The following is a 26404-nucleotide window of genomic DNA, read 5'->3' as shown; positions in this document are numbered from 1 at the left end:
TTAGGAGTGACATCTGTTGCGCTGACCACTCAGCTACCGGGGGCGGACAAAAAAAGGTCATGAAATGTCAACTCCACAACTCTTACCTTTATGTCACATACATGTTGAATACGTTCCCCTGTTGACCTGCTATCATGTCGACTTGGATGGCTGGCTGTATGCCTAACTTCCCGGCGCCGTGCGATGCTGTTAAATGACACATAGCGCCGAACGCTAAGGTTCAAAATGGTTCAAATGGTTCTGAGCACTATGGGACTTAACATCTGAGGTCATCAGTCCCCTAGAACTTAGAACTACATAAACCTAACTAACCTAAGGACATCGCGCACATCTATGCCCGAGGCAGGATTCGAACCTGCGACCGTAGCAGTTGCGCGGTTCCAGACTGGAGCACTTAGAACCGGTCGGCCACCGAGGCCGGGGAACGCTAAGAGATGCGGACATATAAAACTTGCTTGTTATGACCCACTTCCCCAGACCTCTCACTTTTTACATTCATTTTATTAACACCCTGTATAGTTACTAAGGTACTGCGTGCTTGCTAGATACCGCTGCGACAGCCCGTACAACCCGCGCTGCCAGTGCAGTCGCCTCAGGGTCCGCTTAGTAACCTGAGCCCGAGCTGAGTTGCAGAGGCAGTGCCCGTGACGCACGCCGCTACGGCTGGCGCACCGGCCACCCACCGTGAAAAGCTCGCACCTCAAGACGCTGTACCGAGTGATTATATGCATAGGTGTGCGCATTCTCGTCCTCCTGGAATCTGCTGGTAGAGACTTTAGGTTTACTACAAAATTCTCGCACAGTTTTAGCCGTGATTGTATCCAGTGCTATAACCCCCCGACCGGTTGGCCGTGCGGTCTAACGCACGGCTTTCCGGGCGGGAAGGAGCGCCGGTCCCCGGCACGAATCCGCCCGGCGGATTTGTGTCGAGGTCCGGTGAGCCGTCCAGTCTGTGGATGGTTTTTAGGCGGTTTTCCATCTGCCTCGGCGAATGCGGCTGGTTCCCCTTATTTCGCCTCAGCTACGCTATGTCGGCGATTGCTGCGCAAACAAGTTCTCCACGTACGCGTACACCGCCATTACTCTACCACGCAAACTCGTTTGGTGTGAGACGTTCACTGGGGGGTCCACCGGGGGCCGAACCGCACAATAACCCTGGGTTCGGTGTGGGGCGGCGGAGGGGTGAAGTGGACTGCGGTAGTCGTCGTGGGGTTGCGGACCACTGCGGCTGCAACGGGGACGGAGCCTCTCCGTCGTTTCTAGGTCCCCGGTTAACATAACATAACATCCAGTGCTATTAAATAGCAAATTTAGCAATGCTTCAATAGGAAATAGTCTGTTTTCTTTGCTTTCTTTTAAAGTTTATTTCCGCTTTCCCACTTTGAGAAATATTGCTTTGGCATTGTCTCCTGATAATTTTTGTTGACTTCCAAAAATATTTTCTTCATCGTTTCTATTTTACTTTTCTCAATTTTCAGTCACAATATAACATAATTAGTGTATTATCATAAATATTTCTTGTGGATAATTTATCGAAAACGCCAGAATAAATCATAAAAATAATCTAATTTCAGACTGTGATTTTCACATTCATATTATAAAACTCCGTCCGAACAGGTGTCTCAAGACTCAATGACACCGACTGACCGCCGTGTCATGCTCAGACGACAGGCGTCACTGGATGCAGATATGGCGGGTATGTGGTCAGTACATCGCTCTACCCGCCGTTGCCAGTTTTCGTGACGAAAGCCGCAACTTCTCAGTCAAGTAGCTCCTCCATTGCAATCACAAGGGCTGGGTGCACCCCGCTTGCCAACAGCGTTCGGCAGACCGGACGGTCACCCGTCCAAGTCCTAGCCAAGACCGACAGCGCTTAACTTCGGTGATCTGGCACGAACCGGCAAGGGCGTTGGGGCGGTTAAAAAGTTCGCTTTTGATGGCGTTGCTGGAGCGTACATACAACGCAGCGCGACTTCGATGCGGATATGTAAGCATCGACATGTAGGCAAGGGATTAGTGTGACATTCGTGTCTTTCCGACGCGAGTGAGGTAAATATAGAGACGCGAACTATGGTGACGTTATTACCAACGGGACCAACGTGTTGTTGTTCTTTTCTCGGCTACCGTAGGACAAAACCCGGCAGACAACCACCGGAGAGTGAAGAGCGCGTATGGGGTAGCATGTCTGTCGAAAGCCACCGTGTGACAAGAGCTGTTAATGCTTCGTGATAACGCGCGTCCCCGTTTCGCAGATGTGGTAACGCAGAAGCTACGCAAACTCAATTGGAAGGCACTCGAGCAATCGCCCTATAATCCCGATCACTCCCCTTGCGATTATCACTCCTTTGGTCACTTAAAAAATTCCTTGAACGGTCGACGATTCCTGTCCGGCAAGGATGTGCAGGAGACAGTTACGGGCGTCTTCAAGCCTCAGGACGCGGTGTTTCACCAGATACGTATCTTCAACCCGGTGCATAGTGGATGGTTGCCTGAAACCTCTCGGCGATTTTACCTTATTGGCATACCGATTCTGGGCTGCACGGACTTCGAACTAAAACTTTTGCATCGTCCCTTATAATAATATGGAGATATCCAGGGTGATCAGAAACAGTCTGAAAGTCTTGAAAGTGTGTTGCAGGGTAGATAAAAAAATGGCTCTAAGCACTATGGGACTTAAAATCTGAGGTCATCAGTCACCTAACTAACCTAAGAACATCAGATACATTCATGCCCGAGGCAGGATTCGAACCTGCGACTTCAGAAGCAGCACGGTTCCGGACTAAAGCTACTAGAGACGCTCGGCCACAGCGGCCGGCTGTTGCAGGGTACGTTCTGATGAGAAATAATTGTTAAGAAAAGAAATTCGATACGTTACACCGTTTTCGGATTAATAAGCGTTGACGTTAGTTAGCCAATCAGACCTTTTTTGCGCGCACAAATTCAAGCGGTGCGCCACAAAGAGTGTCGCCGTACGTGTTCTGGTTTTGTTTCTAAAACCAAACAAAAGGGTGATACAAAAACTTGACGCAGCCCAGTAGTAACGATCGAACCCGAGCCAAAGGCCTAGCAGTCTCATGCACTATCATCTACGCTACGGGAACAACTGAAACTAACTGGATCTGGCTGGCCGCTTGTACTTGCGCGCAACGGCCTGATTGGCTGACTTCAAAGCTAATTAACTCGGAAATGGCCCAGCGTATCGATTTTTTCTTGTTTATTTCTCACCACAATCTATCCTGAAACACCCTTACAAGCTCCTCAGACTGTTTCTAACCACCGTGTATACTTAGCTCATACTGTAACACAGCACTTCCTGGCCATGCCTGTGTGCTCGACACAGCTTGGAGCTGTTGGGCCTGCCCCCTGCATGGGTGGTGGTCGGGGTGAACAGGGTGATTTTGCGCAGAATGGTAAGTGGTTCCTAAGACCCCGTGGCAAATGAACTGGTCCGTAGCAGCTCTGAGTTCAGTTAGTGGAAAGTCTGAATGGCCAAGTGCGCAAAACTTAAGGACGAAAGTAGCTTTCGCATGTTGTGTAACTGCCAAGTAACATACCTCAGCGAAACTTAGATAATATGTAGAAAGAACTACTACAACGTAGCACAGAAGATAATTGAAAGAAACACGCATGAGAAGAGTAGAATGACAAAAATAGCTCTAAGCACTGTGGGACTTAACATCTGAGGTCATCAGTCTCCTAGACTTAGAACTACTTAAACCTAACTAACCTAAGGACATCACACACATCCATGCCCGAGGCAGCATTCGAACCTGCGATTGAGCAGCAGATCGGTTCCGGACTGAAGCGGCTAGAACCGCTCGGCCACAGCGGCCGGCAATAGAATGACACTTTGAATAGTAATTACACTGCAGTCACCTCCGTTTATCATGGATCCCTAGACATTACAAGAGGTGGGATAATGGGTGTGTCGTCATCACTAACGGCAGAGTGTGCTCTGCTATCTGTTTCCATGCTGAGCACAAGGTTGCTAAGGAGTTGTTGTGGTAGGCCGTTCCATTCCTTTACCAACGCTTTTACCAACTGCTGGCTGGTCCTTGGTGCATCAGGACCTGCTGCAATACTCCCCCCCCCCCCCCCCCCCAATGCATTCCACACGTGCTGGATGGGATTTAAGTCGGGGAACAGACAGGTTCGATGCGGTCGCACATTGTCGCCCATAAAAATTACCGAAGTGCGAGTGGGACATGAGGACAACTTACATTTTATGTTTGTTTGCAGTAATGCCCGTCTATTATGCTTTTGTTTGATGATGAATGCATTGCGTGTTCTAACGGCAAAAAGATTTTTTATGTGATATAATTACAATTTTACAATTTTTGGATCTTTTCCTTTACTTGTAGTGTGAAACTGTGCACCTTTGCAAATTTCATTGTTCTGTGTCAGTGTGAAGTACCATATAGCTTCTGACGAGCGAGTATTAGAGTATCGAATATGTAACATAAATAGCCGTATATTTTTATTGAAAGTTTTGCACCGCCGAGGGACCATAGACCTTAAATTTTACATAAATTTGACTTTGTACGCTAACCTGCTCAAGAGAGAAAGGAGTCTGAGCAGACGGGCAGACAAACAGACAGACAGACAGACAGATGAAAAATAACAAAAAATATTTTTTCGTGTTATATAAGTAGAAATTAATAATTTTCGGATGTTTTCCTTTTCTTTACTTGTACCTGAAACCTTGTTTATTGCCAAGTTTTATGGTTCTATGTCAACGGGAAGAGAATTTTTGAATCTCTTCCTTTAGTTGTGGTGTGAAACAGTGCGTCTTCGCAAATTTCATGATTCTACGTCTAGGTCAATGAGAAGTACTCTACAGGTTTTGATAAATGAGTTTTCGAGTATCAAAATATATGACATATATGGGCGTTTCTTTTGACTGAATAGATTTAGCAGCTTAAAATTTTTACACTGCCATAGTCCACAGACCTTGACATGCGACATAAACTTCAACTTGAAACGTCTATTCAACCCTGAGAAAAAGGGTTCTCAGCAGTCGGGCAGATAGACAGACGGACAACAAAGCGACAGTATAAGTGTTTCGTTTATACAGATTGAGGCACGAAACCCTAATAATGAGTTCAGGGGCTAATGTATCCCTGAAAACACGCACGTGAGGAACGTGTTGTGAGATTTGGACGTCAGTATGCCCAAGTGATATTATCTCTCCCCACACCGTAACACCTAGACTAGAGTCCTGCATGACCGAGTAAGCGAGCACAAAATACGAGATGGGGCGAGCACACCCTAACTGGATAGGGTGCCCGCACTAGTTCCAGTGACCGAGCATAGAAGCCGTGACCGAATACGTAGCACGCAACTTCAAACACATTACACGTGTCATTATCCGTGTGAGACTGCAGCCAGTACGGGCTTCTCATTTGTGGTGTCTCTCTCTCTCTATCTTCAATCATGCAGTGCGAGGAAACCAGTGCAGTAAGACGTAAGATTGAAATCAATGTTTACACGTTGAAGAGACGGGAAGGTCTAAAAAGCCAAGTACGGAGCATATTTTTGGTGGTTGTAGACGAAAATAGTGCGTCTACTGGGTACGTATCGTGCATAAACTGCTCCACATTATTGTGTTTCCAATCGCGAACCACTCTTTTAAAGAAACACAGTTGCAAGAAACCTCACAAAGATACAGCTCCTTCAGGAGTACCGGCAGTAATAAAAAATAGTATTACAGCAAAGTGTGTTGCAATGTGTGCTAAAGATATGAGACCTTTTAATGGTGTTTGCGGTGAAAGTTTCAGAGAACTAGGCCAAGAATTAATACATCTAGGTGCGCATTATGGAAAAGTTAACGTGGCAGATGCCATGCCACATCCCTCTACTATAAGCAGACATGTCAAAGAACAAGCTGATGCAATACGAAACAGTATAATGCCTCCTGTTATTGCGGAAGTTATTAATAAAACATGTGCTGCGACAGTTGATATGTGGACTGATTCGCATAATCAGGTGCACTATTTGACGCTTACATTTCATTACATTAACACAGATTGGTGTCTTGTGATCAATATTTTATTTACAACAAAATTCCTGGACGTTAGGAAGACGGGAGTAAATATTATAAAAGAAAGTGCTCTATGAATTTAGCTGTGTAACGTACCCGTTCTTGGAAACGTTACCTTTGTATTAAAAGAGAGAGAGAGAGAGAGAGAGAGAGAGAGAGAGAGGCGTTGGGTTTGTACAGTACAGAGCAGCGAGCCGTGGCGAGGCGAGGTGAGACGTCAGCGCTGACCGGTCATGCTCGGTTATCCGCGTGTCCGGAATCCGGACATCAGACATGGGGCGAGTACGTGACCGAGCCGAGTCGTATGGGGCCGGACACGAGCTGCTCGGTCCCCCCGTCAACAGGCGAGCCGTGACCGGTCAAACATGGAGCGTTGCAGCACTCTAACCTAGACCACCAAAATGACCATATTTAGCCATCTTCCTGGGTTCATTACGTGTTACCACCTGTCGCCATATCAGAGACGTCCAGAATCACTCCTCAGACTCAATCTGCTCTCATCTGAGAAGAGAATGCGACCTTCCCCTCCCCACTTCGTTGCTCCCTTCTGCATGCTCTCTGCGTCATCGCAAACGATGCCGCCGACGTGCGGGTGTCAACGGAACACGACGCACTGGTTGTCGAACAAAGAGACCAACCCAATGTAGTCACCGAGCCGCTGGGGATGGCAGATTGCGTGTTTTGCAGTCCTGTTAAATACGATTGTGATTGTACCTGCCGTTTGGCGTGGGGCCCCTTCTGACAGTTGCACACTGCAGCATTCATCTGACACTTACGTTGACTGTGATCGACCACCTCCTCTCATTCGGGCAGCAATGCCTCAGATTCGAAACGCTCCCCATGCACGTGAAACAATGCTGTGAACTGTACCAAACTCCTACACTCGTCACACTTAGTCGTTCTTCCAGTTTCCCGATTATTCTTTCCCGTATGAAGTCATCCAGATGTAGTCTTCAGACCATGTTGTAATTAAGAATACCGCCACCGTGCAGTGGAGCTGCTCGCTGATTGACACACATCGTCTGTTCCCGTTCCTTCAAGAGCCTCGTGTTGCGGGACCAGCCCCATTTGGCAATACTTCGCCATACACTGACGGAATGAGACAAGCGCTTAGTATAGAAAAGGAATTCAAGGGTACAGTCTTACGGGAGTCAGTGTCACAAGCAGGTTATATTTACTTCCATAGGCTTCCTCTCTGTATACAGCTGCCACTACCTTTGCTTTTCTTTTCATTTTTCATTCCATACCCGTGAGAGTACTGCGATCTGTGGTTAAACTCCGTCCTCATCAGCCAAATTACAGCAAACAGTGAGTGTGGTGAAGGAGTTCGCAATTAAAAGCCTCCAGAAGAGGATCTTCAGCTCCGGCATTCGCCTGATAACCAAGGCAAACCTCCGGAAAATTTGTTTGGACAAAGGATTGTGAAAGTATGTATTCCCTAATGTCTTCATCTGTTGCAGCTACATTTTTTTCTCTTTCCTATTCCGTTTCACTACAATTTTAGATTCAATTTTCTAGTTATACTCACTTGACGTGCACGAAAGGAAACCAGATCATCAATTTGCATGGCTATAAATATATGGCACAAAACGTCAGTGTTTATATTTTATCACCCCCCCCCCCCCCCCCCACGAACCATAGACCTTGCCCTTGGTGCGGTGGCTTGCGTACCTCAGCCATACAGATACTCACACTGTAGGTGAGACTACAGCGGAGGGGTATCTGTTGATAGGCGAGGAAAACGTGTGGTTCCTGAACCTGAAGAGGGGCAGCAGCCTTTTAATAGTTGGAGGGCAACAGTCAGAATGATTGACTGATCTGGCCTTGTAACACCAACAACACGATCTTGCTGTGCTGGTACTGCAACGGCTGAAAGCAGAGGGAAACTACAGCCGTAATGTTTCCCGAGGGCATGCAGCCCTACTGTATGGTTAAATGATGATGGCATCCTCTTGGGTAAAATATTCCGGAGGTAAAATAGTTCCCCCATCGGATCTCCGGGCAGGAACTACCCAGGAGAATGTTATAATCAGGAGAAACGAAACTGGCGTTCTACGGATGAGAGCATGGAATGTTAGACGCCTTAACCGGGCAGGTAGGTTAGAAAACTGAAGAACGGAAATGGATCGATTAAAGATAGATGTAGTGGGAATTAGTGTAGTACGGTGGCAGGAGCAGGATTTCAGGTCAGGTGAATACAGGGTTATAAAAACAAAATCAAGTGGGGGTAATGCAGAAATAGGTTTAACAATGAATAAAAAAATAGGAATGAGAGTAAGATACTATTAACATCACAGTCACCGCGTTATCGTAACCAAGATAGACACAAAGCCCACACTCACCACACTAGTACCAGTCTATATGCCAGCTAGTTCCACAGAAGATTGAGATTGAAAAAAACGCATAGTGAGATAAAGGACATTATTCCGACAGTTAAGGGAGATGAAAATTTAATCGTGATGGGGGACTGGAATCCCATAATAAGAAAAAAAGGGAAGGATAAATAGTAAGTGAATATGGACCGCGGGAAAGGAATGAAAGAGGAAGCCACCTAGTAGAATTATGCACAGTGCGTAATTTAATCATCGCTAACAGTCGATTTAAGGATATTGAAAGAAAGTTGCATACCCAGAGGAGACCTGGAGACAACGGACGGTTTCAGCTTGATTGTACAATGGTAAAACAGAGATTTTGTAACGAGATTTTAAACAGTAACATATTTCCAGAGGAGATGTGGACACTGACCACGATTTATGGTTATGAAATGTAGATTAAAACTGAGGAAATTGCAAAATGGTAGAATATTAAAGAGATTGGACCAGGATACATTTAAAGAACCAGAGTTTGTTGAGAGTTTCGAGTGAGCATTAGACAATGGTTAACTAGAACAGGGGAAAGGAGTACAGCAGAATTTGAATGGATAGCTTTCAGGGACGAAATAGTGAAGGCGACAGAGGATCAAATAGGTAAAGAGACAAGGTCTAGTAGAAATTCTTGCGTTACACAGGAGATATTTAATTTAAATGATGAAAGGAGAAAATAAAAAAGTGCAGCAAGTGAAGCAGGCGAAAGAGAACACAAACGTCTAAAAAATAGGACTGACAGGAATTGCAAAATAGCTAAGCAGGAATGCCTAGAGGAGAAACGTAAGGATTTAGAAACATATATCATTAGGGGAAAGATAGATACATCATACAGGGGTCCGCCCGGTAGGCCGTGCGGTCTGAGGCGCGGCTTTCCGGGGGGATGGAGCGCCGAACCCCGGGACGAATCCGCCCGGCGGATTTGTGTCGAGGTCCGATGAGCGACCATAACACCACCAGTACCAGTCGGACACATCAAGCACCATCTGACACACACTACGCCGGCCGCGGTGGGGTAGCGGTTCTAGGCGCTTCAGTCCGGAGCCGCGCGACTGCTACGGTCGCAGGTTCGAATCCTGCCTCGGGCATGGATGTGTGTGATGTCCTTAGGTTAGTTAGGTTTAAGTAGTTCTAAGCTCTAGGGGACTGATGACCTCAGATGAGTCCCGTAGTGCTCAGAGTCATTTGAACAATTTCGAAAAAATCATTCCTGAAGAGGAAATTTAATAGCCAATATCGCACTGAGTACTATTTACTGCTGATACCCGTTTCAACAGTTAGACTGCCATCTTCTGATCTTTAAAAAACTTGTTATACGTCCTATTCCATTATGACAGTATCATACACATGATGTTGACATTCTAGTGGATATTATCTAGAGCATTCCACACAGGTTTGTAAAAATGAAAATAAAACCTTCTCTGTCACGAGTAAAAACAATACAGTTAAAAAGCGCCTTGTGTAACTAGGGCTCTCCACACACATAACATTTCAAGAATGTTGTTAGATGTTGAATTGCGTAACTGTGCACAGATTAGGTGGGTAGATCATGTACGCGATGAGGAGGTGCTGAATATAACTGAGGAGAAAAGAAATTTGAGACATAATTTGACTAAACGAAGGGAGCAGTTGATAGGACACGTTCTGAGACATCAAGGGGTCACCAATTTACTGATGGAGGAAAGTGTGGGAGATAAAAATTGTAGAGATAAATACAGTAAGCCGGGTCAGAAGGATGTAAATTGCAGTAGTTATTCGTAATTGAGGAGACTTGTACAGGACGGAGTAGCATGGAGAGCTGCATCAAACCAGTCTTTGGACTAAAGACGACAGCAACAAAAAGAAGTACTGTTAGCTTTAAATTTATTTAAACTATGAAACTGCTTGTACTATGGAAATTCTTGAAACACTTGTGTAGAATTAAACCCATTTTAGATAACATGGCAACAAGTGCAATAAATACAGCAGTAAATGTTGTTGTTGTTGTGGTCTTCAGTAATGAGAATGGTTTGATGCAGCTCTCCATGCTATTCTATCCTGTGCAAGCTTCTTCATCTCCCAGTACCTACTGCAGCCTACATCCTTCTGAATCTCCTTAGTGTGTTCATCTCTTGGTCTCCCTCTACGATTTTTACCTTCCACGCTGGCCTCAAATACTAAACTGGTGATCCCAAGATGCCTCAGAACATGTCCTACCAACCGATCCCTTCTTCTAGTCAAGTTGTGCCACAAATTTCTCTTCTCCCCAATCCTATTCAATACCTCCTCATTAGTTATGTGATCTACCCATCTAATCTTAGCATTCTTCTGTAGCAGCACATTTCAAAAGCTTCTATTCTCTTCTTGTCCAAACTATTTATCGTCCATGTTTCACTTTCATACATGACTACACTCCATACAAATACTTTCAGAAACGACTTCCTGACACTTAAATCTATACTACATGTTAACAAATTTCTCTTCTTCAGAAACGCTTTCCTTGCCATTGCCAGTGTACATTTGATATCCTCTCTACTTCGACCATCATCAGTTATTTTGCTCCCCAAATAGCTAAACTTCTTTACTACTGTAAGTGTCTCATTTTCTAATCTAATTCCCTCAGCATCACCCGACTTAATTCGACTACATTCCATTATCCTCATTTTGCTTTTGTTGATGTTCATCTTATATCCTCCTTTCAAGACCCTGTCCATTCCGTTCAACTACTCTTCGAAGTACTTTGATGTCTCTGACAGAATTACAATGTCATCGGCGAACCTCAAAGTTTTTATTTCTTCTCCATCGATTTTAATACCTAGTCCTAATTTGTCTTTTGTTTCCTTTACTGCTTGCTCAATATACAGATTGAATAACATCTGGGACAGGCTACAACCCTGTCTCACTCCCTTCCCAACCACTGCTTCCGTTTCATGCCCCTCGACTGTTATAACTGCATTTCTGGTTTCTGTACAAATTGTAAATAGCCTTTCGCTCCCTGTATTTTACCCCTGCCACCTTTAGAATTAGAAAGAGAGTATTCCAGTCAACATTGTCGAAAGCTCTCTCTAAGTCTACAAATGCTAGAAACGTAGATTTGTCTTTCCTTAATCAAGCTTCTAAGATCAGTCGTAGCGTTAGTATTGCCTCACATGTTCCAATATTTCTACGGAATCCAAACTGATCTTCCCCGAGATCGACTTCTAACAGTTTTTACATTCGTCCGTAAATAAACAAATGCAATGTTTATTCTTGACATGGGTCACGTAGCAGCATAGTAACGTTAGCTAGTAGATCAATTACTTATCTGTGGAGGATGGAATATAGTTGAGAATCGCTCACCAGCTGAGTATTATTTCTGTGGCTGATGTCTTTGTGAGACGAGGAATGCGTCCTCTGCAGAACGCTGGAGCACGCCCTCTTACAGACAGACCAGAAGATCTGCGCCTCGCAGTTAGCGCGTACGTGTGGGGGAATGCCTGCGCGCGCCCGCTGGATTCGCCATGCAGAGATTAATGAGTTCCGCGGAGGCTACTCAACACGGCGGGAGGCATGCTGAGCAGGGATATGGCGCTGCGCTCTCACCGCCGCGTGTCCTGGCAGCCAAAGCGACGCGTCTCGCCAGGCGGGCCCACTGCCAGCCTCGTCTTGTTTGCCACTACTCCCTTAGCTACACGCTATGCAGTGCACACAGTGAAAGTTAAGAATACCGTCACAGCAGAGACGCTATAGGATATATACTGAGGTGACAAATGTCATGGGGTACCTCCTGACATCGTTCGGTCCTTCTTTGTCTGGCGTAGTGCATAGACTCAACAAGTCGTTGAAAGACCCCTGTAGAATTTTTGAGCCGTGCTGCCTCTATAGACGTCCATAATTGAGAAAGTGTTGCCAGTGCAGGATTTTGTGCACGAACTGAGCTCCTGATTATCTGCCAAAAATGTTCGACGGGATTCATATCGGGCTATCTGGGTTGCCAAATCATTCGCTCGCATTGTCCAGAACGTTCTTGAAATCAGTCGCGAACAATTGTAGCCCAGTGACAGGGCGCATTTTCATCCATAAAAATTCTATCGTTGTTGGGAACATGAAGTCCATGAATAGCTGCAAATGGTGTGATTGGCGCATCGGAGGGTACTCCTGACCATGTGGTTTACGAGTGCCCCCTTTTCGATGATGTAGCAGCCGCACTACGACAACTACTGCCGAGTAACAATACTTACGACCAACTGAGACAAGAAGAGACTTTTCAAACGCTGAATACATTAGCCAACGAGGTATCACGAAAAGTATTGACAATATTCTTGAGAGACTTTCGTGACTAGTTGCTAATCACCAATCGCGTCCAGCACCCCGATCCCGTACCGCCTGTTCATGGATAGGTCGACTAGACAGTTAGAATCCGCCACGTGCAGGACTAGGGGGACTGGGGTGATCTATTTCACGGATTTGACACATGCACCGGATATGACGTAGATTAGTTAGTAGTTTAGTAGAATAGAATAAGATAGTAGACTAGGAACCTGCAGCGACAATGAACTCCTTGCCTGCCTTGTGTCAGGGGCACGCTCATCGGGTTTAGCTCGATAAGCAAGGCACTCAAGTAGGTTTATACTAACACTGGCACACATGTAACGCTGCAGGCAATTAACACTAATCACCAGTAGTCATTATAAAGTAATGTTAACATTAGAAATAGTCTGCCTATTAACACAAGTAATACTGTCTGTGGTCTTATAAATTAATATGAAGTAGTTGCAATTGTAAATAACATGGTAGAATATTAGGACCCACTAATCATTAAGGTGGTGGATTATTCTTGTATAATTATTATGATGTGACAAAGAATTTAAAAAAAATGAAAAATGGTCTCCAAGTAGCTGAACGTAACGATTTCCAGTCAATGATCGCTTCAATTGGAGCAGAAGACCCAGTCCATTCCACGCAAATAAAGCGCACACCATATGGAGCCATCACCAGCTTGCACAGTGCCTTGTTGGCAACTTGGGTTCATGGCTTCGCGATGTCTGCACCACACTCGAACCGTCCCATCATCTCATACCAACTGAAATCCGGACTTATCTGACAACGCCATGGTTCTTCAGTCGTCTAGAGTCCAACCGGTATTGTCACGAGCCCAGGAGAAGCGCTGCAAGCTACTGTTAGCAAAGGCACTCGCGTCGGTTGTCTGCTGTCATAGCCCATTAACGCCAAATTAAGCCGCACCGTCCTAATGGATACGCTAGTCGTACGTCCCACAATGATTTCTGCGGTTATTTCACTCAGTATTGCTTGTCTGTTAGCACTGACAACTCAACGCGAACGTCGCTGCTCTTGGTCGCTAAGTGAAAGCCGTTGGCCACTGCATTGTCCGTAGTGGGAGGCAATGCCCGAAGTTTCGTATTCTCGGCACACTCTTGACACAGTGGATCTCGGAATATTGAATTCCCTAACGATTTCCGAAATGTAATGTCTGATGCGTCTAGCTCTAACTACCATTCTGTGTTCAGTGTCTGTTAACTCACGTCGTACAGCCGTAATCACGTTGGTAACCTTTTCAAATGAATTACTGAGTCCAAATGACAGCTCCGCCAATGTACTGCTTTTTTATACCATGTCTACCCGATACTACCTCATATCGCTATCCCAGGACCTTTGTCATCTCAGTGTACTGATTTAACTAAAACACTGGAAAAGGCTTCTAGTAGATGTCGGAAGTATACCAAATAAATTAATAAGACATGTTACTCGTCCTCCACGGTATACAAAACTATTAAGAACATTGTTGCAGAAGCAACGTAGAAACCATGCCAAATTTAAAAGGACGCAAAACCCGCAAAATTGGCGAAGTTTTACAGAAGCTCGAATTTTAGAGTGAACTTTAGTCCGAAGTCTTAATAGTTTCCACAACGAATCTCTGTCTCGGAATCTGCCAGAAAATTCAAAGAGATTCTAGTCGTACGTTAATTATACCAGTGACAAGCGCAATCAGTACCTTCACTGCACGATAACAATAGTGATGTCACTGATAGTACTGCCATTAAAGTGGAATTTTCCGAAATTCCTTCTTCAAAGATGGTGAAGTAAATATTCCAGAATTTGGATCAAGAACAGCTGTCTATTTAGTAACATAGAAGTAGCAAGGCAACTTAAATTTCTCAATAAAGGCAAGCCTCCGGTTCAATTTGTAAACCAGTTAGATTCCCATCAGAGGATATTGACACAATAGCTCCATACTTACCAATCATATGAAACTGCACGCTCGTGGAAATACCCGTACCTAAAGATTGGGAAGTTGCACAAGTCACACCAATACAAAACAAGGGAAATAGGAGTAACCTGTTGAATTACAGAGCCATATCACGGATTCAGAAAATATCGTTCTTGTAAAACACAAGTAGCGCGTTATCCTCGATAAGTAATGTGTGCTATCGACAGGGGATATAAAACTGATTCCATATTTTTAGATTTCCAAAAGGCTTTTGACACCGTTCCTCACTAGCGTGCCTATGAAGGATCGCTTCACTTGTGCGACTGGATTTATCCTGTCAGAAACGTCACAGTTCGTACCAACAGACGCAAAGTCATTGAGTAAAGTAGAGGTCATATCTGGCGTACCTCGAGGAAGTGTTATAGAACTTCTACTTTTACTGATCTACATAAACGATTTAGGGGACAATCTGAGCAGCCCTCTCAGATTGTTTGCAGATGATGCTGTCATTTACCATCTTGTTAAGCCACTAATTGAAAAATGAGTTAGACAATATACTCGTGTGTTGTGAAAATTGACAACTGGCTGTAAATAATGGAAAGTGTGAAGTGATCCACGTGAGTACTACAAAGAATTCGGTAAATTTCGGTTACACTATATATCAAACAAATCTAAAGGTTGTAAATTCAACTTAATACTTACGGATTACAATTACGAATAATTTAACTGGAACGATCACATAGACAATGTTGTGGGAAACGCAAACCAAAGACTGCCACTTGTTGGAAGAATACTTAGAAAATGTAACACGTCTGCTAAAGAAACTGTTCACCCTCTTCTAAAGTATTACGTGCGATGTGGGTTAGGACTGACAGAGAACATCGTAAAAGTATAAAGAAGGATGTTCTTTTAATATTTTATAGGGGAGAGTGCCACGGATATGATATGCCAGTTGGGGTGGCAGTCTCTAAAACAGACGTTCCTCGTTATGATAGGATCTTCTCATGAAATTTCAGTCACCAACTTTCTCCTCAGAGTGTGAAAGTATCTTGTTGGCCCCCATCTACACTGGAGAATGATCGTCGAAATAAAATAAATCAAAGCTCGCAAGAGAAGATTGCGCTCGTTTTTCCCGCATGCCGTTCGAGAGTGGATCGGTGGAGAAATAGCCTGAAAGTTGTTCGAAGAACCCTCTTTCAGGCACCTGATTATGAATTGCAGAGGAAGCTTGTAAATGCAGATGTGAAAGATACAGTGGAAAACTGGTGAAGGAAGATATAGAAAAGAATAAGTGTGTCAAGAAAAACTTACGTTGGGCATCAGTGGTTCACTGTTAGGATCAATCAACTCATACAATCACTTGGGTGTAGCAGTCTATAGAAGGAATGAAATGAAACAGTCACATAGTCTCAGTAGTGGATAGGGCAAGTGTCAGACTTTGGGTCATTGGTAGAATACTGGGAAAATGCGATCAGGCTTACAAGAAGACTGTTTAGAAATCATTTCTTTGTTGCGTCTTAGCATATGACTAAAACTGTGTGGGATCCACGACCGTATAGGACTAAAAAGGAATTTCGAACATTTACAAAGAAGGGCAGCGCAAGTGGTGACAGGTTTGTTTGACTAACAAGAGGGTGCCACGGAAGATCTGACGCAGCCGCTTGAAGAGAGTCTCTGCCAATTATGTCGCAAAAGCCTGTTTAGAAAGTAAATGAATCTTAAGCAATCAGTCAGTTGCAAGAAATGGCGGTTTTATTCAACCTATGACCATGGTTTCGACGGATGTAAACCCGTCTTCTTTACAAATATTTGTAACTTGAAGACAATGTAACAGCAATAACTACAAACCCGGAAACATACATATCAAAATTATGCGTCATACAGAGTCTAGATTCCCACAAAGGGGTAGGAATATCACATATATCATAAAATATAACTAAAAGAAACCTAGTAGTTACCAACATTTCACATTGGAAAAACACAAAATAATGAAGCAATCTGACATTTTTCCAACAAAAATATGCTGTCCGAGCACATCGTGGTGTACATCATTAAATATGCCGGCCCCTATGATCAGGACTTGTCCAGTAATAATAATTAAAATCCAGAAATATAACGAATCAAATAAAATGTCTGGTCATGTTATGAGCTTCATGCCGACTGACAGCAAATGGAGAGCGTGAACACCAGGAAAACAAGACAGATGACACGTTCGCCGAAATCGAAGTACGGTTGTGGCATAAACAGGCAATAATTGGAAATGCATCGAGGAGTGGAGGGGAGGCGAGGAAGTGAGAAAACAGAGAGAGATAAAGAATGTTAAAGGACGCAAACTTATCATTAAAACCCTTATAAGACTGCAAGGGCGCTAACTTACATTAAAACTTAAAGGACCCTAGCTCACATTGAAACCGTTATAAGAGCACAAGTACGAACACTAATAAAGTTAATGCGTGAACACGCTGTGATAAAGTAGATGATGATGATGAAAGACATTAGTGCATGGGTCATACTGTAGTGAAAAGCACACAGTAACGAGAGAGGGTAAAATCAGTCTTCACAAAATATAAAACGGGGGAACGAACACGTATGTATAAACAATGCATATTAGAATTTTGAGAAATGAGCAAGTCGCAAAGGCTACCGGCAACCGTATATAGATTTCTGCACAGTATAGGTTTGAAGACTACTTAGAAAGTTTCAAGAATCAGTATTAAGTGAGGAATCTAGGAATATACTACAGCCCTGTATTTCTCAGTCCGGTAGTAACCGCTAACACGAGACTAATCACAGCATGCACACATGCATTTAAGGAGTCATTCTACCCTCACTCCATAGACGTTCGATATTGTCTGGGATTGTGCGCGTTCACACGAACGCGATTCACCATTGACACTGTTCTTTCCGTCTCTAAAGCGTTTAAATCACCCAGGCACAAACTTTTCACTCATAGCTTTAACGCTGTGCACTAATATTCGACGAGTCTCCATCGCTGTGTTCCCTAATTTTAACCAAAATTTCACGTTAACGCATTGCTCCATTTTGCAATGACACGAGTGCGACGGATGTTTGAGGATGATCGACGACTGCCTTTGAGAATGAGAGCAGAAGAGTTGAGGTAACCAAAGACAGTATAAGCAGCATTCGCAGAAGTTTCGGATATTCAAAAACGTGTGACCACTGTGTTTCGAGCGATTCCACGAAAAGTGTTTGCTGACGGTTTCCAACAGCCTTACAACCGATGTCAGAAATGTGTTGAAGTGATTGTGATTACTTTGAAGGCCAGTAAAGGTATTTTGTTCGTAACTCTTGTTTCCTTTATTCTCTGAGCCTATTCGCGAAACTTTTCAGATGCACCTCGTACGAGGGCTTTTTCTTCCCAAGGTCCGATCGGCCGCGTAATTACCAAAGCAGTGAAAATCCGATGAAGATTTGTGCAATGTCTCTAGTATGCCCGTCGATCACACAACGTCGCACTTTTAAGTTCTTAGCGCACGATGTCTAGGCTCCTGCCAAGTCTGATGTGCGTGCTGTCATTCGATGTCTTCATGCTGGGGAGTTCCGCCTGATTTCATGCAACCCACATAACGTAACTGTCATGCTCGACCACACGCTGCCGCTGGAACAAAGATGCTCCTGCAGATTCAACCCTGTTTGGCCTCCCTCTGATTTTCATCTCTTTGCTCATATGAACCAGTGGCTATGAGGACAGCATTTTGGCACAGACAACAAGTTGCAGACCAGCCTAGAGAATTTGCATAAGGCACTGGTCGCTGACTTAATGATGAGGGTATTGGAAAGCTGGTACAATGCTACAACAAATTTCCAAGTCTAATGTGTAGGTAAATGTTGCAAATAAAACATTTTTGATTTTCACTGTCGATTCCATTTTGCGATCGATCGGACCTTGGGGGAAAAAAAATCAGCCCCCATAGAACAAGGTAATGAATATGAGCCACCTCTTTTGAGAAAGCTCAGAACTCAGTTTCAATAACATCTACACTAACAGTCTTCAAGGCACAGCTTTGACTCAAACTACGTTTGTAAACAGAAGAACATAAACAACAGTGCTACAGCTTCAGTGGGACTTCATTAGGATTGTAGAGAATTTAGAATTAAAAGCTCGGAGACGCCATGTCACGAAAACCATTCGTAGCAATCCAAATAGAAAAGCTCGGACGCTTAATCCGAAAAAATGGCGAAGGAATGCGTCTTAAGGGAGAGAATCTGAACCTTCTCCGTTTTGCTGACGACATTGTACTGTTTGCCTCTGGTACAGATAAAGGTCAATAACCGAATGGAAGAACTTGATGGGGCAAGTTTAAAAGTAGACATGATAAGCAGTAACCGTAAGATATAACCAATGTATCGTACAGAAAACAGCACAAATTACCATTCACGTCACAGAACCATATGACGCATTTTTATATTTAAGGCATTTGAAAACAACGAGCTGGTGGGCAGAATAAAAGAGTAAAAATGGCGTGGCGTGCACTAAATATGGGTCTCTAAGCTTCTGATGTGAAGAAAACCGTACAATAGTATCACTTTTTGCTTATGACAGTTATACACGGGCTTTAAATGCGACAAGTCATTAGAAACTGAAGCTTACTTTGTGAGCAATGGAAACATGCAAGTTAAAGGAAGAAGAACAAAAGGTTCAGCAAACAGACTCGACTGGAAGATGGAATTAGTGAAAAGTAATGAGAATGAAATAGAGGTAGACAAGACATGCACCACGTGTATGGATTGTACGAGGGCTGTTCGAAACGTATCCTACCGTATTTTTTATTCTTGAAACCAACAGTGGTATTGGGGGCGCGCACTCTCTTATGTTTTATGGCATACATAGTACGCATACCTGATTTTTTTCACGGCTGCAGACACAGCCAGTCGCTGGCTCGCCGTTGACAAGTGAACACATGTAAATGGTAGTCGTCGGATTTTGTGTTGTGAGCAAAATGACAGAAAAAGTGGAACAATGTTATTCCATCAAATTTTGTTTTAAGCTTGGCGATTCTCAAGTTGAAACAATCCGCAAGAATCGACAAGTGTTTGGGGAGGAAGCAATGGACACCACAGAGATAAAAGAGTGGTATAACCGCTTCAAAGATGCATGCTCGTCAGTGATGAGGGAAGAACGTTCAATTCGGCTGTCAGTATCGGCAAATGAGGTTACTATTGATCACTTAACGATCCTAGTGATGCAGGATGGACGACTCATGATCAGAGACCTGGCAGATGAGGTTAAAATTAGCATTAGGTCCATTCATTCTATTTTAACGGAAAATTTAGACCTCCGGAGGATCTCAGCAAAATTTGTGCTTCATTTACTAACAGATGAGCAGAGCAATTTGTTCGGAGATCGCACAGGACGTGATAGATATTGTGAACAGGAATCCCACTTTCTTAACACAGTGATCATTCATTGGGTCCTGGGTTTATGGGTATGAGCCAGAAACGAAGTTCCAGTCATCGTAATGGAAGGATCCATCACCTCCGAGAAGCAAAAAGGCGAGGGAAGTCCTCAAAAATTTGAAACAGTTATTTTTTCTCACTCTGATGGCATGGTCTATCACGAGTTCGCCTCGGAAGGTACTTGTGGCAATAAGGAGTACTGCCAAACGGTTCTGCGTCACCTTCGTGAAGCAGTGAGTTGCAAACGGCAGGACTTGTTGGAAGAGACCAGTTGATATCTTCACCACGATAACGCATCCGCTCATCATTCGCAATTAATTCAGAGTTTTTTGGCCAAAGACAAGAGGGCTGTGGTTTGTCACCCTCCTATTCCCATGACCTACCACCGAGTGACTTCTGTTTTTTCCTAAACTGAAAAAGACTCTGAAAGGGATCAGATTTCAGAACAGGAAAGGCATTGCGCAATATTCAACGGAGAAGTTGCGCACCATACCAAAGAAGGCTTCCCAGCGATGCTTCCAGAAGTGGCAGCAGTGTTGGGAAAGGTGTATAGAAGCTGAAGTGGATTACTTTAAAGCTAACCAATCTCAAACAATAGATCAATATGAATAAAAATTGATTTTATAAATAAAAGTCGGGTACATTTTGAATAGCCCTCATAGATCGACTCAGGAGGTATTTTGCTGGGTTTCAAGAGGCAACGAAAGAGAGACACGGCGGCCTACTGGAAGGTGAGTCCACGACAAACTCATACAGGAGCAACATGGGTATGTGTAGCCCAATATCGTAATGCATGAAAAAGTGTAGAGGGGCCTCCCCCATAAGTGGATGAAAATAAATGATGATAGTGCTAGTGGTGGTTATGAGTCTGTGCCACAAATTTCTGGTTCGATGTAATGACTAGGGCTTTATCAAGGGAACACAGTTGCTGCATGAGGCATTATATTTTTTGGAGTATTAACGTAAATTATCTTCACGATTCTGGTTAACGTACAGCCAGACAGTCTGGTGACATCCTGAATGAGATTTCCATAGATATTAAATTTAGATAACATTTCAATTTTTCGATTAACGAACTCTGTAACTTAAAAATACAGTAGGTTGAGAAGTTGTAGGAAAGGGTCGGAAATGAAAATAATTTAATACTTGTCGCTGAGAACAGTGATCCTTTCCTCCGACTCTACTTTCAGCCGTTATTTGGTGCTCACCGTCAGCACAAGTGCTGCGTATTAGTAAAATATTGTGACCGCTCGCAACCGAATGAGGTAGCCCTGTTTCAAAGGTCTGGTTTTGTATTCGTAAGGGTGGAGTCTCCAGCCTTCATCCGGTCACCTAGATTTATATTTTCCGTAGTTTCCCTATAAGGGACAGTCAAATGAAAATGAGACAGAGTAAGCAAACTTTTTAAAAACTAATTGCCATAATTTTTAATACATTTATCCCACTGTAAGGTCAGTAGTGCCTTCATGGAAAAATGTTTTCAATTTCTACCGAACCAGGATCGTACCCAGGCGTGCATCTCTTCTTCCGAAGCAGATGTACGGCCCCGAATGCCTTTCTTCAGGGCTCCAAAACTATGGAAATCGCGTGGGGAGAGATCGGGACCGTACGGAGATGTGTAAGGACTTTCCAGCGGAACTTCTGCCCGCCCACATGTTGCCAAGTCTGTTTCGACTACGTTGCAGAAGTTTTCCCGGAAAACGTTTATACGTTCTCCATACAGTCCCGATCTCTCCCCGTGTGCTTTAAGTATTTCTGGAGCCCTGGAGAAAGACATTCGTAGCCGTCGATTCTCTTTGGACAAAGAGGTCCACGCCTGGGTACAATCATGGTTACGTAGGCAACTGCAGACTTTTTTTTTTCATGGAGGCATTGACTGTCTTGTCTCACAGTGGGATAACTATAATAACAGTCAGCGATTACTACTGAAATACATGGGACGTTCAATAAGTAACGTAAAATGTTTTTTCTCGGACATTTTGAAAAAATGTGGAATTTTTTGTGGGACATCGTGGAATATTCCCCCTTCGGCCCTTATAGTCTCATGAAGTTCCGATTGGTGGCGGCGCTGTATGTAGCTTTCAAAATAGTATCTGTAACATAGGTGTGTTCCGAGCTGAGACTGTCATTGAGTTTCCTTTAGTGGAAAACCAGAGCATTGCAGGTACTCGTAAACGCTTATAGAATGTCTATGGAGACCTGGCAGTGAACATAAGCGTGGTGAATCGTTGGGCGAGGCGTCTGCAATCATCGCAACAAGATCACATATACCTGTCCACTCTGCCGTGTGCCGGTCGGCCGCACACAGATGTGACTCCTACAATGTTGGAACGTGCGGACACTCTCATTCGAGGTGGTCGACGGATCACAATCGAACACCTCGCTGAACAACCGGACGTCTCTGTTGGTAGTGCTGCCACACTCGTCCACTGTGTTACTCGCCGCCTGACAGAAGACCATAAAGAGCAATGAACAACCATTTGTGCACAATTGCTTGAATGTTACGAGGCTGACCGTGACAATTTTTCGTCGAACAACATTACAGGCACTGAAACACGGGTTCGTCACTTCGAATCGGTAACAAAAGAGCAATTCATGGATTGGTGCCATATCGCCTCCGTCCGCCTCCGGTAGCTGCGTGGTCAGCGCGACAGAATGTCAGTCCTAAGGGCCCGGGTTCGATTCCCGGCCCTGTCGGAGATTTTCTCCGCTCAGGGACTGGATGTTGTGTTGTCATAGTCATCATCATTTCATCCCCATCGGTGCGCAAGTCGCCGACGTGGCGTCAAATCGAAAGACTTGCACCCGGCGAACGGCCTACCCGACGGGAGGCCCTAGCCACACGACATTTACATTTTTACCTCTCCTCCGAAGGAAAACGTCAAAGCCGCACCGTCAAGCGGTAAGGTCATGGCGGCGGTCTTCTGGGACTCTGAAGGGGTTATTCTGTTTCATGTCGTCCCTCATGGTGCAATGAGTATTGTGCTACCCTCAGGAAATTGAAGAAACTCCTTCAGCGTGTTCGTTGCCACAAAAATGCAAACGAACTTCTTTTCCATGACAACACAAGGCCTCAGACAAGAGTGCTCAACCGAAAGGAGCTCACAAAAGTTCTTCGAACTGTTGTTCCCTATCAGTAATATAGCCCTGGTCACGCACCTTCCGACTTCCATCTGCTTGGCCCAATAAAGGATGAGCTCCACGGGAAGCAGTACATGGATGATGGGAGGTTATTGATTCATCAAGATATTGGTTCCGACATAAATAGTAGAGTGGCACCATGTGGGCATACAGTCTCTCGCAGAAAGGTGGCGTAAGGGCGTTGCACTGAACGGAGATTAGGTTGAAAAACAGATTATTGTAGGTACAAGAGTGGGGAATAATATGGTGTACTGGAATTCTGAATTAAACCTAACTAACTTTTTTCCATCTGTGTTGTTTTCATTTGACTGGCTGTTGCATCTACTGCCCATACATTTACCTACTGGCGCTCTGCCATCAACAGCTTTAATTGGGACAGTGGCTATGTCCTTAGCGCAGCATGGAAACGGTCGCTTGGTGTTAAAAGGCAACAGAAAAATTAGCTAAGCCAGCAATTCAACGAAATCAGCATCGCAACCAGTTTTCTTCAGTCGTAGAAATCGACATAATCTCTGATAGTATGTGGAGGTTCCACGAATTCGTAACGCCACCCCCTAACGATCTAAAGAAATCTGACAATTACGATGGAGGATGTACGTAGTCAGAAGCTTGAGACTGAATTCAAACCTCACGCGGCAAGAACTCCGTGAAACATTCATTCATCGTTCAGGGAACCTCAAATTACGGATTACACCTCTCTGTGTTCGAGTGCCTCAGCATTCACAACAAGAATAATGTAATCGGAGGGAAATCAGAAACTCTGGTAGCAGAAGCAAAAGCGCGGCTCAGAAGGGAGATTTATCGGTATACGCTGCCAACGCTCGAAATGTCTATTGTCCGCTGCAGAGCTGCAGTAGCAGTGACGTAGAGGGGCGAGGCCGGTGGGGCTGTGGCTGTGACGTGTGCAACAGGAGCCGGAGCCCGCGTCTGCGCCTTTTGTTGGCCGCCTGTGTTGTGCGTTGGCGCCGCCCGAGCGGCCGTGGGGCTGATTTAGACCCGCGCGGTCGACGGCGGGCTCGTAAAACGCGGCGAACAAAAACAGAGTTTGTCTCACTCGTCAGCCGGCGGTTCCCCGCCTGACGGGCCCAATTCCTCTCTTTTATAATGCTAATTCCCGCCCTGCCACCAACAGCGGACTGTGCATTCCCGGCGAAGCTCCCGTTTGGTAGCTCTACTTGTTGCTTCTCAGGCGGACCCCGATTCTCGAGTGTATTCTCTCGGGGATTATCTCCAGCCTGCGGACTACAACACGAGCGTTCTTATGCGTCCTCTTGTACCAAAGCGAGTAGCTTACGCCGGCGTTGTTGGCAGGGATTTAGGGGACGTATTTTAGTCCGGGCGACATTGAGCTGATTAGAAAAAGAGCATCTCTATTCCTTCTCCCGCAGGACATGTGTGATACACGTTAAAAGCGCTCGCGTACAATCGTTACGAAAAAACTGAACAAGCAGGTATACAGCGTCTCAAAAAATCAGACGCTATTATGTCCACCATTAAGGTGTACGGTAGTGACATAAGCAGGCAAATCGTAACTCTACAGATATGCAACAGAGCAGCTATTAAACAAGCGACGATCACGTTACTGTATGATTAGGTACGAAACGCCGGGACTGGGCTGCCATTAGTAATCCTCATATATTCATTGGGTGAAGGACAACCAATATTTGCTCTCCAGTTGCTTTACCGTTCGCTTCCAAGCGGAGTGCCATATCTGGCACGGCGGACAGATCTTCCATGCATCGGATTCCGCTGACTTACACTCTTCTTCATTTATGTATCTGCGTGACAGTCAAGAGTATTTATTTTGCAAGTATCGTTAGTCGTTGACGACGTCACTTTCTTATTTTTATAGAAGAAAAGTAGACAACAAAATAAATAGCTATCATTTACTGTCTCGATTCTATATATGCATCGTATTATAATAGTAGTCCACCCCCCCTAGCTGAGTAGTCAGTGCAGTGGGCCTGGATTCGATTCCCAGTCGGGTCGGAGATTTTCCCCACTCAGGTACAGGGTGTTGAGTTCTCCTCGTCATCAATTCATCATCATCGAGACGAAAGTCGTTTATGTGGCATCAACTGAAAAAGACTTGCACCTCGGCGGCCGAACTTCCCCAGGTGGGGCTCTCGGCCATCAATGCTATACGATCATTTCATTTCATTACAATATTGTCATATGTATGGATATTGAGCAAGCAGTAAAGGAAACAAAAGAAAAATTCGGAGTAGGTATTAAAGTCCATGGAGAAGAAATAAAAACGTTGAGGTTCGCCGATGACATTGTAATTCTGTCAGAGACAGCAAAGGACTTGGAAGAGAAGTTGAACGGAATGGACAGTGTCTTGAAAGGAGGATATAAGATGAACATCAACAAAAGCAAAACGAGGATAATGGAATGTAGTCGAATTAAGTCGGGTGATGCTGAGGGAATTAGATTAGGAAATGACACACTTAAAGTAGTAAAGGAGTTTTGCTATTTGGGGAGCAAAATAACTGATGATGGTCGAAGTAGAGAGGATATAAAATGTAGACTGGCAATGGCAAGGAAAGCGTTTCTGAAGAAGGGAAATTTGTTAACATCGAGTATAGATTTAAGTGTCAGGAAGTCGTTTCTGAAAGTATTTGTATGGAGTGTAGCCATGTATGGAAGTGAAACATGGACGATAAATAGTTTGGACAAGAAGAGAATAGAAGCTTTCGAAATGTGGTGCTACAGAAGAATGCTGAAGATTAGATGGGTAGATCACATAACTAATAAGGAGGTATTGAATAGAATTGGGGAGAAGAGGAGTTTGTGGCACAACTTGTCTAGAAGAAGGGACCGGTTGGTAGGACATGTTCTGAGGCATCAAGGGATCACAAATTTAGCATTGGAGGGAAGCGTGGAGGGTAAAAATCGTAGAGGGAGACCAAGAGATGAATACAGTAAGCAGATTCAGAAGGATGTAGGTTACAGTAAGCACTGGGTGATGAAGAAGCTTGCACAGGATAGAATAGCATGGAGAGCTGCATCAAACCAGTCTCAGAACTGAAGACAACAACAACAACAACAACATGGATATTGAACTCAACTGTGCGTAAATATAAATGAATGTAAGTGCCCAGATGTAGGTGTGTATGTTCAAACATTATCGTGGAATACGCGGGGCAATCTCAATCTAACCTACTAAATAGAAAAAAGAAAAGTCTGTTGGATAAGACATCCCTGAGGTGACGTTGGAGATGGGAACTTTGGAACACCTGAAGCAATGTCAAA

This window comes from Schistocerca cancellata, chromosome 1, assembly GCF_023864275.1.
Source record: "Schistocerca cancellata isolate TAMUIC-IGC-003103 chromosome 1, iqSchCanc2.1, whole genome shotgun sequence".
Taxonomy (NCBI): Eukaryota; Metazoa; Arthropoda; class Insecta; order Orthoptera; family Acrididae; genus Schistocerca; species Schistocerca cancellata.
This window is presented reverse-complemented; position numbering follows the sequence as displayed.